The following is a 13,490-nucleotide window of genomic DNA, read 5'->3' as shown; positions in this document are numbered from 1 at the left end:
GCTTCCCCAGGTTTTGCCACCTGGTAGCACACCATACAATCCTAGAGTTACCAACAACCTGGTCTTCAGGAGTAGTCACATGACCCAGACCTGCCCAATCCTCCGGTCCAGTCAGAGTGCTGCCCTGGGATTCATGCCCACACCGGAGAGGAAAGAGCCTGCCTTCTTGCTCAGGAGTTGCCACCTTACAGCTGCTCGCGGGCATGTTCTCTTCCACGCATAAGGTAAAAAGAACAAGCCAGACTTCAAAGTGAAGGCAAAGACGGGCAGCAATGAGAACCCTACTTAGAGAAAAGCTCGATGGTGCCAGCGCTGTCTGTTCAGTTCTCAAAGCCTGGCTTCCTGTAGTCCTTAATCAGCTCCTAGTGGATCCGATGGCCAGATCCACGTGTGGTGGGTTTCTGCTATATTCAACCTGAAGACGCCTGCCACATCCCTCTTACAATAGACGTGAGTTCTATGGCTCCGGCATACTTACAGTGAAGCGAACAGGTCATCTTTCCACCAAGGCTGCAATTACAGCAGTACAGGGGAAGGAGAAACAGCGCTTTCCCAAGAGCTTCCTCTCCACCCGTCCCATCACCGCCCCGGTTTTTTTTTTCCAGAGTAGTTCCCCAATCTCCTGTGATCTTCCTCCTCCTGCGGAGGAAAGGGGATGGCATGGTCACGTGCCACAAGGCCACAGAAGGGAGACTGGAAGTTTGTGGTAAAGGCCCGTGGCTGAGAGCAAAGGACACTGTACTCTTAACCTCCTGAGTCTGGGCCCCACAGTCTGGGCCTCAGTTTCTCTGCTTAAGGTTTTACCTGAGAGGGCTGGTTCAAAGAATTCACACAATTAATCCCAAGCAATAGGGGTGCCAAGAGAATCCTTTGTAGCAGCACAAGTGGAGGTAAGGGAAACAGGGGGGTGGACCGCTAAGGCACTGGGGTGTCTCCCCCAGCTGCGGGCCAAGTTAGAAGCTGAGCTGAGGTTGGAAAATCACTACCGCCGAGGTTTACCTTCCAGGGTGCTTCACAACTCTGTGATGAGAAGAAGGCAAAAAAGAGCAAAGCAGCTTGCTGGATTCGACCCCCAGGGGACACGGCGTCAGGAAGTCCAAGGGACCCAGAGTTGTGCATTTCCAATGCGTTTCTCACTGGTACCGATAGCCTTGGTCCCATGACTCCTTGTAAGGAAAGTGTTAATCTAGGGCACCTCTCTTCAAATCCTGGACTCCACATGCACAGCGCCACAGCATACTTTTTTTTTTTTTTAAACAGCGCACCAGGCAAGGTACTTTCTCTACCCCAATGCAACGCTGACATCAATATTTCCAAAACGTGAGATTCTGGGAATAACGGTTCATATCAAATGCTCACTTTCTGCCTACTTCTGCAATTCTGTGCTTATGTAGCTGAAGTCGGACTGTGTTATTCTGGACCCAGGCAACAAACGCTGAGGCGGAAAGGAAAAGGATTCTAAACCCTGATGTCCATGTTCCCTTTTCAGTGCATTTTAATCTGGAAGAGTGTGGCTTGGGAGTAGGGCTGTGCGGCAGCAGAACGTATGGGAAGTGATAACTTCAGCGCTCCACATGAAATGTACATCAGGAGAAAAAAATAAACAAGACGAACTCAAAATACTGTAGCAAATGTTGGGCTGAAATACTGCCAGGTGTGGAGGTGTAGAAATATGAACACACATTTTGGTGGCAAGGCACAAAACTGTTTAAATCCTTCTACAGAAGTTTTTAGAGGACTATAATTTTGGCATGGGTATCTATGAGCACAGTTACCAGGTTTATCATGTAGGCAGGCCAACAGGATCTGCGAGGATTACCTTGTCCAGCCTTGGGTATTGCATAACTCCTGAAAAAACATCACCTTCACATATGCCAAAGACTACAACATGGAGGAAGAAGTCAGAACGTTCTTCATACCCCACCCCCCAAAATACCAGAAGGTGTGAATTGTCAGTAAGTGGGTATAGCTCGCTTGTGCTCACTTCACCAAGTAATATTCTTACAAAGGACTCAAGTGAATATATTTGGGTACATGCAAATGTGTGTGTGTGTGTGTGTGTGTGTGTGTGTGTGTGTTTAAAACATTTTCTTCAGTTTAACTCACTATAAAATGTACCAGTGATAACTTCTGCTCATCACTGATGCTGAAGTAAAAGTTTAAGATGGAAGTTTCCAGGCTACATCTATATAATGGTGGGGTACCTCTTTCAAACGATAGAATCTGAGATCTGAAATGCATTATCCCAAAAGTAACTGGTAAAGGGTAGGGATGGAGACTTCCATACCCTGTATTTTAAAATTAAAATCCGGCAGCCATATCGTGTAGCCATCACCGTTGTTACTTCTGGTTGATAGTAGCTGCAACCGATGAAGTGTCCATGCTGTCGCCAGCTTTTTAGTAACAGAGCTGACGGGCGTGTAAGGTGGCACAAATATGGAGACTCTGCTCTCTTTTGTTCCTTACGTCCCCACCATCTTTCTATCCAAGCGGTCGAAACCACAGCACACACATGCATGCAAGGAAGGCGATTACCCGGCCCATTGACAAACCTAAACCCTAGCTATGAAGTGGATTTCACTAGGCGCAGTTTACAAATACTGAGATGTTAGTTTGGAAAAAATAAAATAAAAACAGAAGCAGGTTCTAGAACATTACCACAAAACAAGGAACAATGAGAGTGGTCTGTACTAGTAAGCAGTTAAAGAAATGCCTTTGGGTTTGTTCAAGGTTTTCTCCTTCACTTGCTTCCCAAACTGAGAAGCGAATCTATCTATATATTATATATGTACATATATGTGTGTGTGTGTGTGTGTGTGTGTGTGTGTGTGTGTGTGTGTGTGTGCAAGACTCTTACTAGCTTCTCATCATCACTGTAGTGCTCACAGAGAGGTGTTTTCATAATCTGATAGGTGAGAGAACTTAAGGAGGCCTTGCACACGATTGATTGATAACCAAGTGAAGGGGGTTTGCAAATCTGCTCTCTTAGACCCACAGACACTTCCCCCTGCCTACTGCTCCCACACATTGGAGACATTCTTGTGAAGAAACAGTTTGGAGGTTAACATCTTGTAATGGATTCTGTGCTAGTGACCGGGACTTGGGATAAATGCAAATGTAGGGTAAGAGAAGGACAGGAAGGTGAGGGGGGTGTGGAAAAGACTATGGAGGTAACTCCTTTAAGAAGAAAGATGGATTGAAAGTTTGCCAGTCTTTTGATTTGTCCTGGGATTATTCCTGACTGTGGAGTAATGGAGTAAGCAATCCATTTGGCAAGCATTTATCAAGTGTTTGTTATACAGTAAGCGCTATCCTTGGGTCATAGGACTTGTCTCCACCCTTACAGCGCTCGTGCACTGATTCTCAAGCTGTCACCCTCACGATATCCTGAAGACCTCAGGAAAGTTCTGGTGATAGTGACGGACCTCTAAACAACTTGGATTCACTTCCTGGTAGCAGTTTGGGTGACAATGGCCCCTATAGGGGCATTTCTAGAAGGTGTGCTTGTTGGAGGAGGGGTGTCACTGGCCCATAGTCTCTGCCTGTCTGTCTGTCTGTCTGTCTGTCTATCTCTCCCTCTCCTTACTTCCCTCCCTTCCTCTCTCCCTCCTTTCCTCCCTCTCTTGTCTTTCAGCTTGCTGCTTATGAATCAGGATGTGAAGCTCTTAGCTATTGTTCCAATGCCATGTCTGTCTGCTTCCCACCATGATGATCATAGACTGACCCTCTTAAACTGTAAGCGAGCCCCGAATTAGATACTTCCTTTTATAAGAGCTGCCTTGGTCATGGTGTTTCTTCACAGCAATAGGACAGTAACTAATACATTTGCCCTAGAGTAAAATTTAGACATTAACTTTTTTTTTTAAAACTCTGAGGTCTGGTGATTAAAATGGAGTCATATCTGAGAATCCATTTAGGGATGTGGTAAGTCAGGAATGGTAGAGTGGCGATGAATTTTTATAGGAGGACTATTGGGCCCTTATGGAGGTTGTGCAAATATTTTTATTTCCTGTTCTTGATGTGACATGTAAAAGACCAGGGAATACTGAAATCATTAATAAATAGGCCATTCTGCTGCTGCTGCTCCTGCTACAGATGTAGGATGCATGCTAACTTGTAAGTGGGTATGTGTTGTGTATCCATGTGCCTGTGTGTGCCTACACACATGAGCGCATGCATGCATCTCTCTCTCTGAAGAGTCAATGAAAAATCTGAACCACAACCCAAAAACTTGCTCTGAGTAGTTTTCCCTTTTTTTTCAGAATTTCTCCCAGTAGAGCAAATATAACCGATAAAATCAGAACAGAAAGAGGGACCTTAGACACCATCTTCCAGCGCAATCTCTTTTGTCTCTGGAGAGAGGAAGCTACTTCAAATCATAGAATAAGACAGGAATGGAGTCTTTCAGACACTTTCTAGGTAGCTGGATTGTAGACCACATCCCTGAATAGGATGCAGCATTTAATTGCATCAAGTGCGAAATTAAATGCTGCATCCCAGTTACATCTTTACGGTGCATCATCCCACAAAGGACAACTATTCATTCGGTTGTCGCTCCCGACTCTGCAGAGTAGGAAGAGTGACAGTCCACGAGGTAGACATCCAAGGCTCAGTATCTCAAGAGGGGCTGATATTTCCTTACAATCCACACAGACACACACACAAAAAAAGAAGAAAAATGACATCTGAGGTTTTCCCCAGGTAGATAGAGTGCCAAGCGCCTGCCAACCTTTCTTTCCTCTCCCTGGGTCGCCTCCCCAGTCCCTCTGCCTGCTGCTGTTTTCATTGCTATCATTATTTCTGTTTCTCTGAGGATAGAGAGTGCTGCCAGCCTGCTCTGTCCTTCTCGGTCGCTGTCATCTGACGGTTCTCTAAGCTCCCTTCCATCTCCTCCAGCTTTTACATTATTCCTCACTCTCCCTGAGGTGTTCGCTATCATATCACGCACTTTCTGCCACGGCTATTATTGCTGCTGCTGTTCCCTGCTGGCTTTGTGGCTTTAATCACCACCATTTCCAGAGGAAACTCTAGCTGCCCTGATTATAAAGATTTGGGTCCTCTGCTCCATCTTGTTGGTGGGACTGACTTGGGCTGACAACACATACTGGCTGGAAACAATCAGTCCTGCGCAATAAGTTAGTTTACTTGTTCCCATGTGTTGCTCTCATCTGTTCCCAAGATGATACCTGAGTCCTTTGCCCCTCCCTTCCTCATTCTACCCTTCCTCAGGCTCTTCCTCCACACGATATTCCCAGCTTCTCGGAGTCCCCACGACTGTTTGGTAGCTACTCTGTCACAGTATTGTTGACTCTATGGGCTTTGGCCTCATCATCTTGCTAAAAACTGCCACACACCAGTTATGTGACCTCAGGCAAATCTCTGACCTCTTTGGTCCCTGATAAAGGGGGAGACTAGTGTTAGTGAGTTCATGATGTTGTGGCCATCGGATGAGACAGTGCATGGGAAGCACATAGCACTCATAGTACATAGAAAAGTGACTTTTCACTGACATCAGCTGCTATTATTTGATTGTGACTATCAACTACTTATGTACAGATCCTGCAGTGTCGATGTAGTGGGACACACTATTATCAGAGCCTGGAAATGCAATCTGCAGTTCTTTGATGCTTTATTGGCAAAATGTGAAGGGAATAAAAGATGCCATAGAACTTAAGTGACCTACAATAAGTTCAACATGACAGAAAGTTCAGTGGGAAGAGAAAGATGTGTACATGAGTGATGGGGATCTGCTCTGCCCTTCTTCACCTAAATCTCCTCATGGTAAGTCTTAACTCCACTCAAAACCAACAGTAGCCCAGTTCTTTCTTTTAGCTGCTTTTATGACTGGATCATTTGTTTCTCTCTCAGTAATAGTTTATAGATTAAGTAGTCTATTTAAACAATAGATCACAATACTTTATCAACCACATCCTATAGTTGCTAACTAGGTGATTTGAGCCAACCCTCTTGTAAAAGGCAATGAAAGAAGTGGAAGTAGAGGAACACATTTCTGAAAGCATAAAAGAAGCAAAATATTGAAGAAATTTGGGGCTAAGGAAATATAAGAAACTGGGTGTAGGCGAACATCAGCCTCAAAGTAGATTTTCTTTCTGTGGGTTTTTATTGTCTAATAGAGTGGTTACAAAGCTAAGCAGTCTTTGGTGGCATTCTTTGGCTGGACAAAGAAGCTAAAAACTAAAGTGTCCTTGGAGAAAGTCCCTTTAAGCTAAGAACATGGCTGCACAGTTACCTATCTGTTTATCTATCTATCTATCTATCTATCTATCTATCTTGAAAGATAGGAGCTTTACAACAGGGCTACACTCCCAATGGAAGCCACACTACTGCTGTAAGGAATTAATTCAACCACACCCATCTTGCATGAATTTGTAATAAGTTTTACATCACTTTGCAATGCTTAATGGTACAAGGCAAACTCCAACTTTGAAACTATATTACAATATTCCTGGAATGCTAACACACACAGCTCCTTGGAATAGCTCCTTGGAATGAAGGTATCATTTTACCAGGCCTAAAAGCTGCTTCCAACTAATTTGTAAACTATGATATCCAGCATGCGGTGACGAAAACTTACTAGGCTTGTAGAGCAACAGGACACAATGAATGAGTCATAGGAAGAACAGGAATCATAGCAAGCTGTCCCCAACACCTGAGTTATCACACTTATCAAATAGATATGCTGCACAAAAGAGCTGGGCGTGCTATATTTATAGAACCAACCTTAATTCTGGAAATATCAGAAGTAAACTAGAAACTCCAAAGCTTAGTATAGCATAGTAAGAAAGATAATTAAAACTTGAAAACTACAGTTCTTAAAATTAAGATGAGCTTAAGGGCAAGTTTAAGATAGTTAAAATTTAAAATTATAAAACAGATGACATTAAGAGGGAACGCTCTAAAAAAAACAACGTGCAGAGACAAAGCAATGGAAAGCACACCAGAGTGGGTAAGAGGCATCAGGAATACAGTGAGAAGCTCTGGTCCAGAAAGCGGGAGGTGAGGAAGAGGGACAGAGGGAAAGAGAATAGTTTGAAGCTGTCCACATCAAGAAGGGGTCACTCTAAGGTCGTGGGATGCCCAGTATATTTCTAAGCAGAAAAGGTGATAAGACACCCACACCTGAGGAACAAGGACAAGGAGATGGCCCTTCAGAGTCCGATGGACGCACAGAGGCACTTTACTTCTCAGTCCTGATAAAGGAAGCCAGAATGGGACAGGATGGTATTTCAAGCAAATATTAAAATACAATATAGAGCAAGGCATGGTGGCACATGCCTGTAATCCCAGTACTTGAGGAGGCAGAGGCAGGTGAATCTCTGTGAGTTCGAGGCCAGCTTGGTCTACAAAGCGAGTCCAGAACAGCCAAGGCGACACAGAGAAACTCTGTTTCGGAAAACTTTAAAAAAAAAATCAATATGGCAAGAGAACATCTTCTTATTTACTGTTAAATTCCTTTAAAAGATTAAAATATTGTAACTTAGACACTAATAGAGACAAAAGTTTGAGGTTCAAGAGAAAATCCAAATAAGATGTTTGGGACAAGTGTCAGAAAATAAAGTGGTAACTTTAACTCAAGTAATCAGTAATTATATTAAACATAAAATAATCAAAAATTCAATTTGAAAACATACGTACAAAGACCTGGCTTCTGAAGGGGACCACGGCCAACAGTGAGTGTACCTTCATTGTCATTAACCCTCATGGGACCCTCCGGGGGCTTGTGGGCAAGATCATCAAGTGTTTAGAACAGAAGGAATTCCACTTTGTTGGCTAGAAATTTATGCAGGCTTCAGAGGGCCTCTTCTCAAGGAGCAGGACTGACCGTCCCTCCTCCACTGGCTTGGTGGAGTACATGCACTCAGGACCTGTGGTTGCTATGGTCTGGGAGGCGCTGAATGTTATGACTGGGTGATGCTTGGAGAGACCAGTCCCACCGACTCTATCTAAGCCTGGGACCATCTGAGGAGACTCCTGCATCCAAGCTGGCAGGAGCATCGTCCACAGCAGCGGTTCTGTGGAGAGTGTAGAGGAGATCAGCTTGTGGTTTCAGCCCAAGGAGCTGGTGGTTTGCAAGGGCTGTGCTCAGAACTGGATCTTGGATCTATGAGTGACAGGAGGGCACCCGCTTTTCTACCTACTTTACCCCTGTTCTCACAGGCAGGGGACCAGCAACTCTAGATATTTCTGGAACTTCCTTTGACCTGGAAGGAACCTCTGAGAGCTGTGACTCCCTGTGCAGTGGATTAAAATGTTTCACCTCCAAAAAAAATAAAAAATAAATAAATAGAAAAAGAAAAGAAGGAAGGAAAGAAGAAAAGAAGACATGTGTACAAGTAACATTATAAATATAATATATATATATAAATGCAAATGAGTGGGTTATATTTAGGCATGTATATATGTACACATACACATAAATACATGTATGCATGTAACAACAATTCATTAAAAAGGCAGTTGTTTTGAAAGAAAGCAAGAAGGAGTGTATGGGAGGATTTGGAGGCAGGAAAGAAAAGAGGGAATGATGTAATCTTATTATCTCAAAAATGAAGGGAAAACTCAATTTGAAAGAGAAATATGACTGAATTATAAATAAGAGAAAAATCCAGCTAGGCAGTGGTGACACAGGCCTTTAATCTTAGCTCTCAGGAACCAGAGGCAGGTGAATCTCTGAGTTGCAGGCCAGCCTGGTCTACAAAGCAAATTCTAGGACAGCCAGGGCTACACAGAGATACCCTTTCTCAAAAAACAAAGCAAACAAACAAACAAAAATCCAAAAAATAAAACAAAAGAAAAAAATCCAGTGATATGTGCTCAGTAAGAGATAGTGAATAGAAAAGGATTAAAAAAAAATTCACAGTTAAAGAAAAAAGAAATCCTTTCAAACACTTCCTGAAAGAATGACCCATGGCTAAGGCTGTGCCGGTGTAAACAGCATGGCCTTTAGAGTAAAATCACTCTGTATGTTGATTTTTAAAATGCCCTATTTACTATAAAATTACAAGTTATAATTTGCAAGTGTCCAGTAACATGGCCTCAAAATACAAGAAGCCAAGCACTGAAATTATTAAAATGAAAACCACAAATCTACAAGCACAATGGGAGGTTTTCAGTTCACACCTTGGTAACATGGAATAAAAGGCCAGAAGGAAGAGCAATGTGAACAGTTCAAATAACAGATAAAACTGACATAACAGCAACTGTGGTGAGAAAGATAGGGTCTTCCTATGTAGTCCTGGCTAGAGCAGAACTCACTATATAGACCAGGCTAGACTGGAATTCAAGAGATCCTCCTGCCTCTTGCCTCCCAAGTGCAGGAATTAAAAATATGTGCTACCATGCTGGGTCCAATCCACACAACACATTCTTTTCAAGCATGTAGCCCATAAACGGCTTAGCAGAATGCCCCCCCCAATCCAATGAAACTATACTATATGTTAATAAAACCATATAAAAATTTGAAATTGAGAGATATACTACCAAGGAATTCATAAGTAAGAGGGGGGAAGTCTGGCCCAAAGAATTCATAAGTAAGAAGGGGAAAAACTGTCCAGGTGTTGATGGCACATGCCTTTAATCCCAGCAAAGTAAGAGGGAGGAACACTGGCCAGGTGGTGTTGGCACATACCTTTAATCCCAGCACTTGGGAGGCAGAGGCAAGTAGATCTTTATGAGTTTGAGGGTAGCCTGGTCTATAGAGCAAGTTGGGGGATAGCCAGGGGCTATACAGAGAAACCCTGTCTTGAACCACTACCGCTCCCCGAAAGGTAAATGAAGATCAGAAAACAAGTCAAACATCCTGGGTTGTGGCTCACACAGTAGCTTAATAAATATGTCAGAAAAGAAGAACGTCTAATTTTTTAAAAATCAGTGCTTTAAAGTATCTACTGTTAGAGAACAGAGAGGCAAGGCAGGGTAAAATGGAAAGTACTAATTACTAAAAAGGATGAAGGCAGAACTTAAGCAAGAAAACAAACACATAGGACACCGGGCAAAGCCAAAGGCTGGTCCTCTGAGCAGGAGATAAAATACATAAGGTCCTGGCAGGGCTGGTGTAGGAGAAGAAAAAAGAACATTAATGGATATTGGCCATGGAAAGGGAGCTATTGCTGTAGATTCTATGATGTTAAGTTGAAGAGCAGGTGTTCTGTCAAGACTTTTAGATGGAGACATTCCTACGTAGATTTACCTTGCCGTTAAAAAAAAAAAATGGGGACTGTGAAAAGACCCTCAAACCTGACTCAGCGGTTAAAACCCTTCTCGTGAGAAGAAGGCGTCAGCCGGAGCGAAAGCGAGAGGGGGATCTGAGGCGATGTGAGTGCACGTGCTCACAACACCTTCTGCATATGCATGGACAGAAAGAACAGGATCCTATTCTAGATGCAGCCGGAGGGCTTCACTGATGAGGTTGCCAAATGTTTGAGGATGAAATTATAGGCTTAAAAAAAAAAATCTAAAAAGTAAAATGCAGGATGCTGTCCCAAAATTACTGTGTAAGGACCAGAATAACCTGATAACAGACACTGACAAGTGCAGAAGGAGAAGGGGGATCTGCCAGCCATTCTCACTCGTGACACAGATGCTGGTTCTAAATAAAATATAAGCATTGTGATCAACACATACATCCCAAGCAGCGGGAGGGACACTGCCACTAAACTTGGTATCTGCTCATCCTAATGCCTTAGACTTAAACAAGAGCACTCTCACGTTCATGAAGCCATCGGCAGGAAGAGTCACCTTTGTAACATTCTCTAAGTAAAAAAAAAAAAAAAAAAAAAAGGAATATTTCCCTCCAGTCCTATCAGCAGCACTAATATAGCATCAATTCAATATTTCACCTTATAGTTCATTTAAGTGATTATTGTGCATGTTCATGTGTGTGTGTGTGTGTGTGTGTGTGTGCCTGCCTGTGTGTGCATGTGCATGTACATGTGTGTGTATAAAAAATCATGGCTAATATATAGAGGTCAGAGGACCTCTTTGGGGAGTCAGTTCTCTTCCTCCACCTTTACATGGATTCTGGGTGCCAAACTCAACTCACCAAGCTTCATGGGCAAATACTTGGCCACTGTGCCATTTCACAAGCCACCTTCTGCCTTTTAAAAATTACTTGGTAGTATTTTCAAACAAAACAAAGGGGGGAAATGTAGGGGGAAAAATCAGAATTATTTACAGAATGCAGAATTGTTTATGTGGAAAATTCAAAATGATAAAACTTAAATCATTATAATTTATAGTTGAATTTAGACGTTTGCTGACTAATAATCAACATAAACTATCAAATGTTGCCTATGGCACCAATCAAAGAATACATAGTATTTTAGAGATTCAATCTTAAGTTACAACAAAATGGTATAATCCCAAGTACACTCCAAATAAATGATGCCTAACGCTTTTTCAAATAAAAATATAACCATTGATTGTGAGATATTCTGGAAGATCTAAGACATGGGGGGGGGGGGAATCATATAAATCTAGATTAGAAATTGGGACCATAATTATAAAAATTACTTAAGTTGACCACTCTGGGTCTAAAATTGAAAGTGCCGTAAGCAAAAAATTCTGTGCCACGAAACTTTGCTATGTGTAGAACATTATGCAAAAGCCTGGAATAAAGCTACCTTCAGGCTGTATGGATAAAATCCGTGTGAAACATAAATGAGCCTGGTCTTCCGACTGGGCTGACAGCTCTGAGGGCATCTCATTATATGTAGGCGAACCATAAAATTTGAAGCACTTTTAGTTTGAAGCAGTTTAGATAAGAGACAATCTTTTAAGATGATAGATTCTACAGAATCTTCCTAAAAAAAAAAAAAAAAAAAAAAAACCAAGAGATGAGCTACTAGACTTGCATAAAGCTATCTTAAAATTTTATATTTAAATGAAAAGGGCTGAAAATATCTATGAGGGACAAGGACAGAGAGCTGGTTTTCGTGGTATTGTGTGTACGTGCCACTGGTAGAAGTTCAAATAGATATCCAGCAGGAGAGACTGAGTAAAGAAACAGGCACACACATTAGGACACTTGGATTATAACGAAGGTGGCACCTTGGGGAAGAAGAGACAGTATGGCCTTGCAATAAAAGAAGTAAGCAAATTAGCTCATCAGTGGGGAGAAAGTTATTAGTAAGTCCGTGGTAATGGGTCATCTTGACTGTCAACTTGATTGAATCTAGAGGCACTTTGATTAGTAAAGGGTGTCTCTGGGAGTATTTGTGTGTTACAGAGACTCATACGTACAAAGAGTCTATGCTGGCACATGGTTTAATCCATAGACAGATTACATTTCTAATTAGAATATTAGGAACTGGTGGATTGTGGGAGAGATGACTTAGTTGGAGGCAATGAGTGACCAGGATACACCCTTGAATGCTATAACCTGGTCCTTCCTACCACTTCCTGGCTATCCTCAGGTGAGCCACTTCTGCCACAGACTTCTACCACTCTGTTTCTTCTTTGCTTCAGGACCACAGTGATGAGATCCCAGCCACAGATTGGACCCTGTGAACGCAGGACTGGAAACACCGTTTCTTCCTTTACGTTGTCTCTCCCAGGTCTCCATTTCAGTGCTGAAAATCTGGCTAACATTCACCACTTAAAAATGGAATGAGAACCTACTGAGAAAGGCAAGGCACCCTCATGTATAGACAGCCACTGGGAGAGGCTGCTGTCATGGCTGTCTTTTAGTGGAAGCTGCATCTGCATCAGAGGCCTGAGTACATGATGCTGATACGGGATTTGAGTGGGCAAGCGTTTGCTCAGTCTGCCTTTAACATGCTGGGAGGCTTTGGGCCATCACCACCTACCTAGCTACATTTTTGGAAGACATCTAACGCCATGCCCAGCTGGGACCACTAAGACCACAGAAGGCTCTGGAACCTAGTGTGATGAAGATAAGCTCAGCTCCTCTTTATTTAGGGTTTTTTTTTTTTCCTAGCCTGAGAAACTGAGCACCAAATACGAAGTTCCCAGCAAAGAAGGAGCACTGAGAAAAGAAGACAATGGCTTCTTCCCACAGATGTTTTATTTCATCGACACTAGCTTATTGTGCGCGCATCTATTTGAGGTTCACAGAGTGGAATTACAGAAACGGAAAATACAGTGTCTGTTAAATAGATATATTTTTTTTAAATGGTGTCCTACTTAACTACAACCTGTATTACCTTTAGACAAGAAAACCTCAGCATGCAAGCAAAGCAGATGAAATTTAAACAAACATGGAATGCAAATCATGGGGGAGCCAGGTGAATTCTGAGGGAGTTCGGAAGCTGCGTAGCCTTTCACCGTCACTAGAGAAGCCGTGATTAAAGGTGGGCAGAGCTAGCGAGGCCTTGTTGGTGGATGTACGAGTGCTCTTAAGTACTTGTCCTCCATCAGCCTCCCGCTTCCTCCCCTTCAATTTCGACCTTTTCTATAATGTTGAAATTCTTCTACCTTGGTGGAGTTTCTTTAGCTTGTAAATGCAAATA

At 42.7% G+C, this 13,490-nt stretch overlaps 1 pseudogene across 1 annotated transcript; it reads left to right on the top strand.

The window, feature by feature from the left end:
* Positions 1-203: 203 nt before the first annotated feature.
* On the top strand, positions 204-8,128 carry LOC311609317 (nucleoside diphosphate kinase A-like; annotated as a pseudogene). The gene is made up of 3 exons: positions 204-224; positions 942-1,139; positions 7,676-8,128. The product of its transcript is annotated as a nucleoside diphosphate kinase A-like (transcript).
* Positions 8,129-13,490: the final 5,362 nt, after the last annotated feature.

This window comes from Acomys minous (assembly GCF_964271855.1).
Source record: "Acomys minous genome assembly, chromosome: 2".
Classification (NCBI taxonomy): domain Eukaryota; kingdom Metazoa; phylum Chordata; class Mammalia; order Rodentia; family Muridae; genus Acomys; species Acomys minous.
Note: the sequence above shows the minus strand (reverse complement) of the source record. Positions and strands in the feature narration are given on the sequence as shown.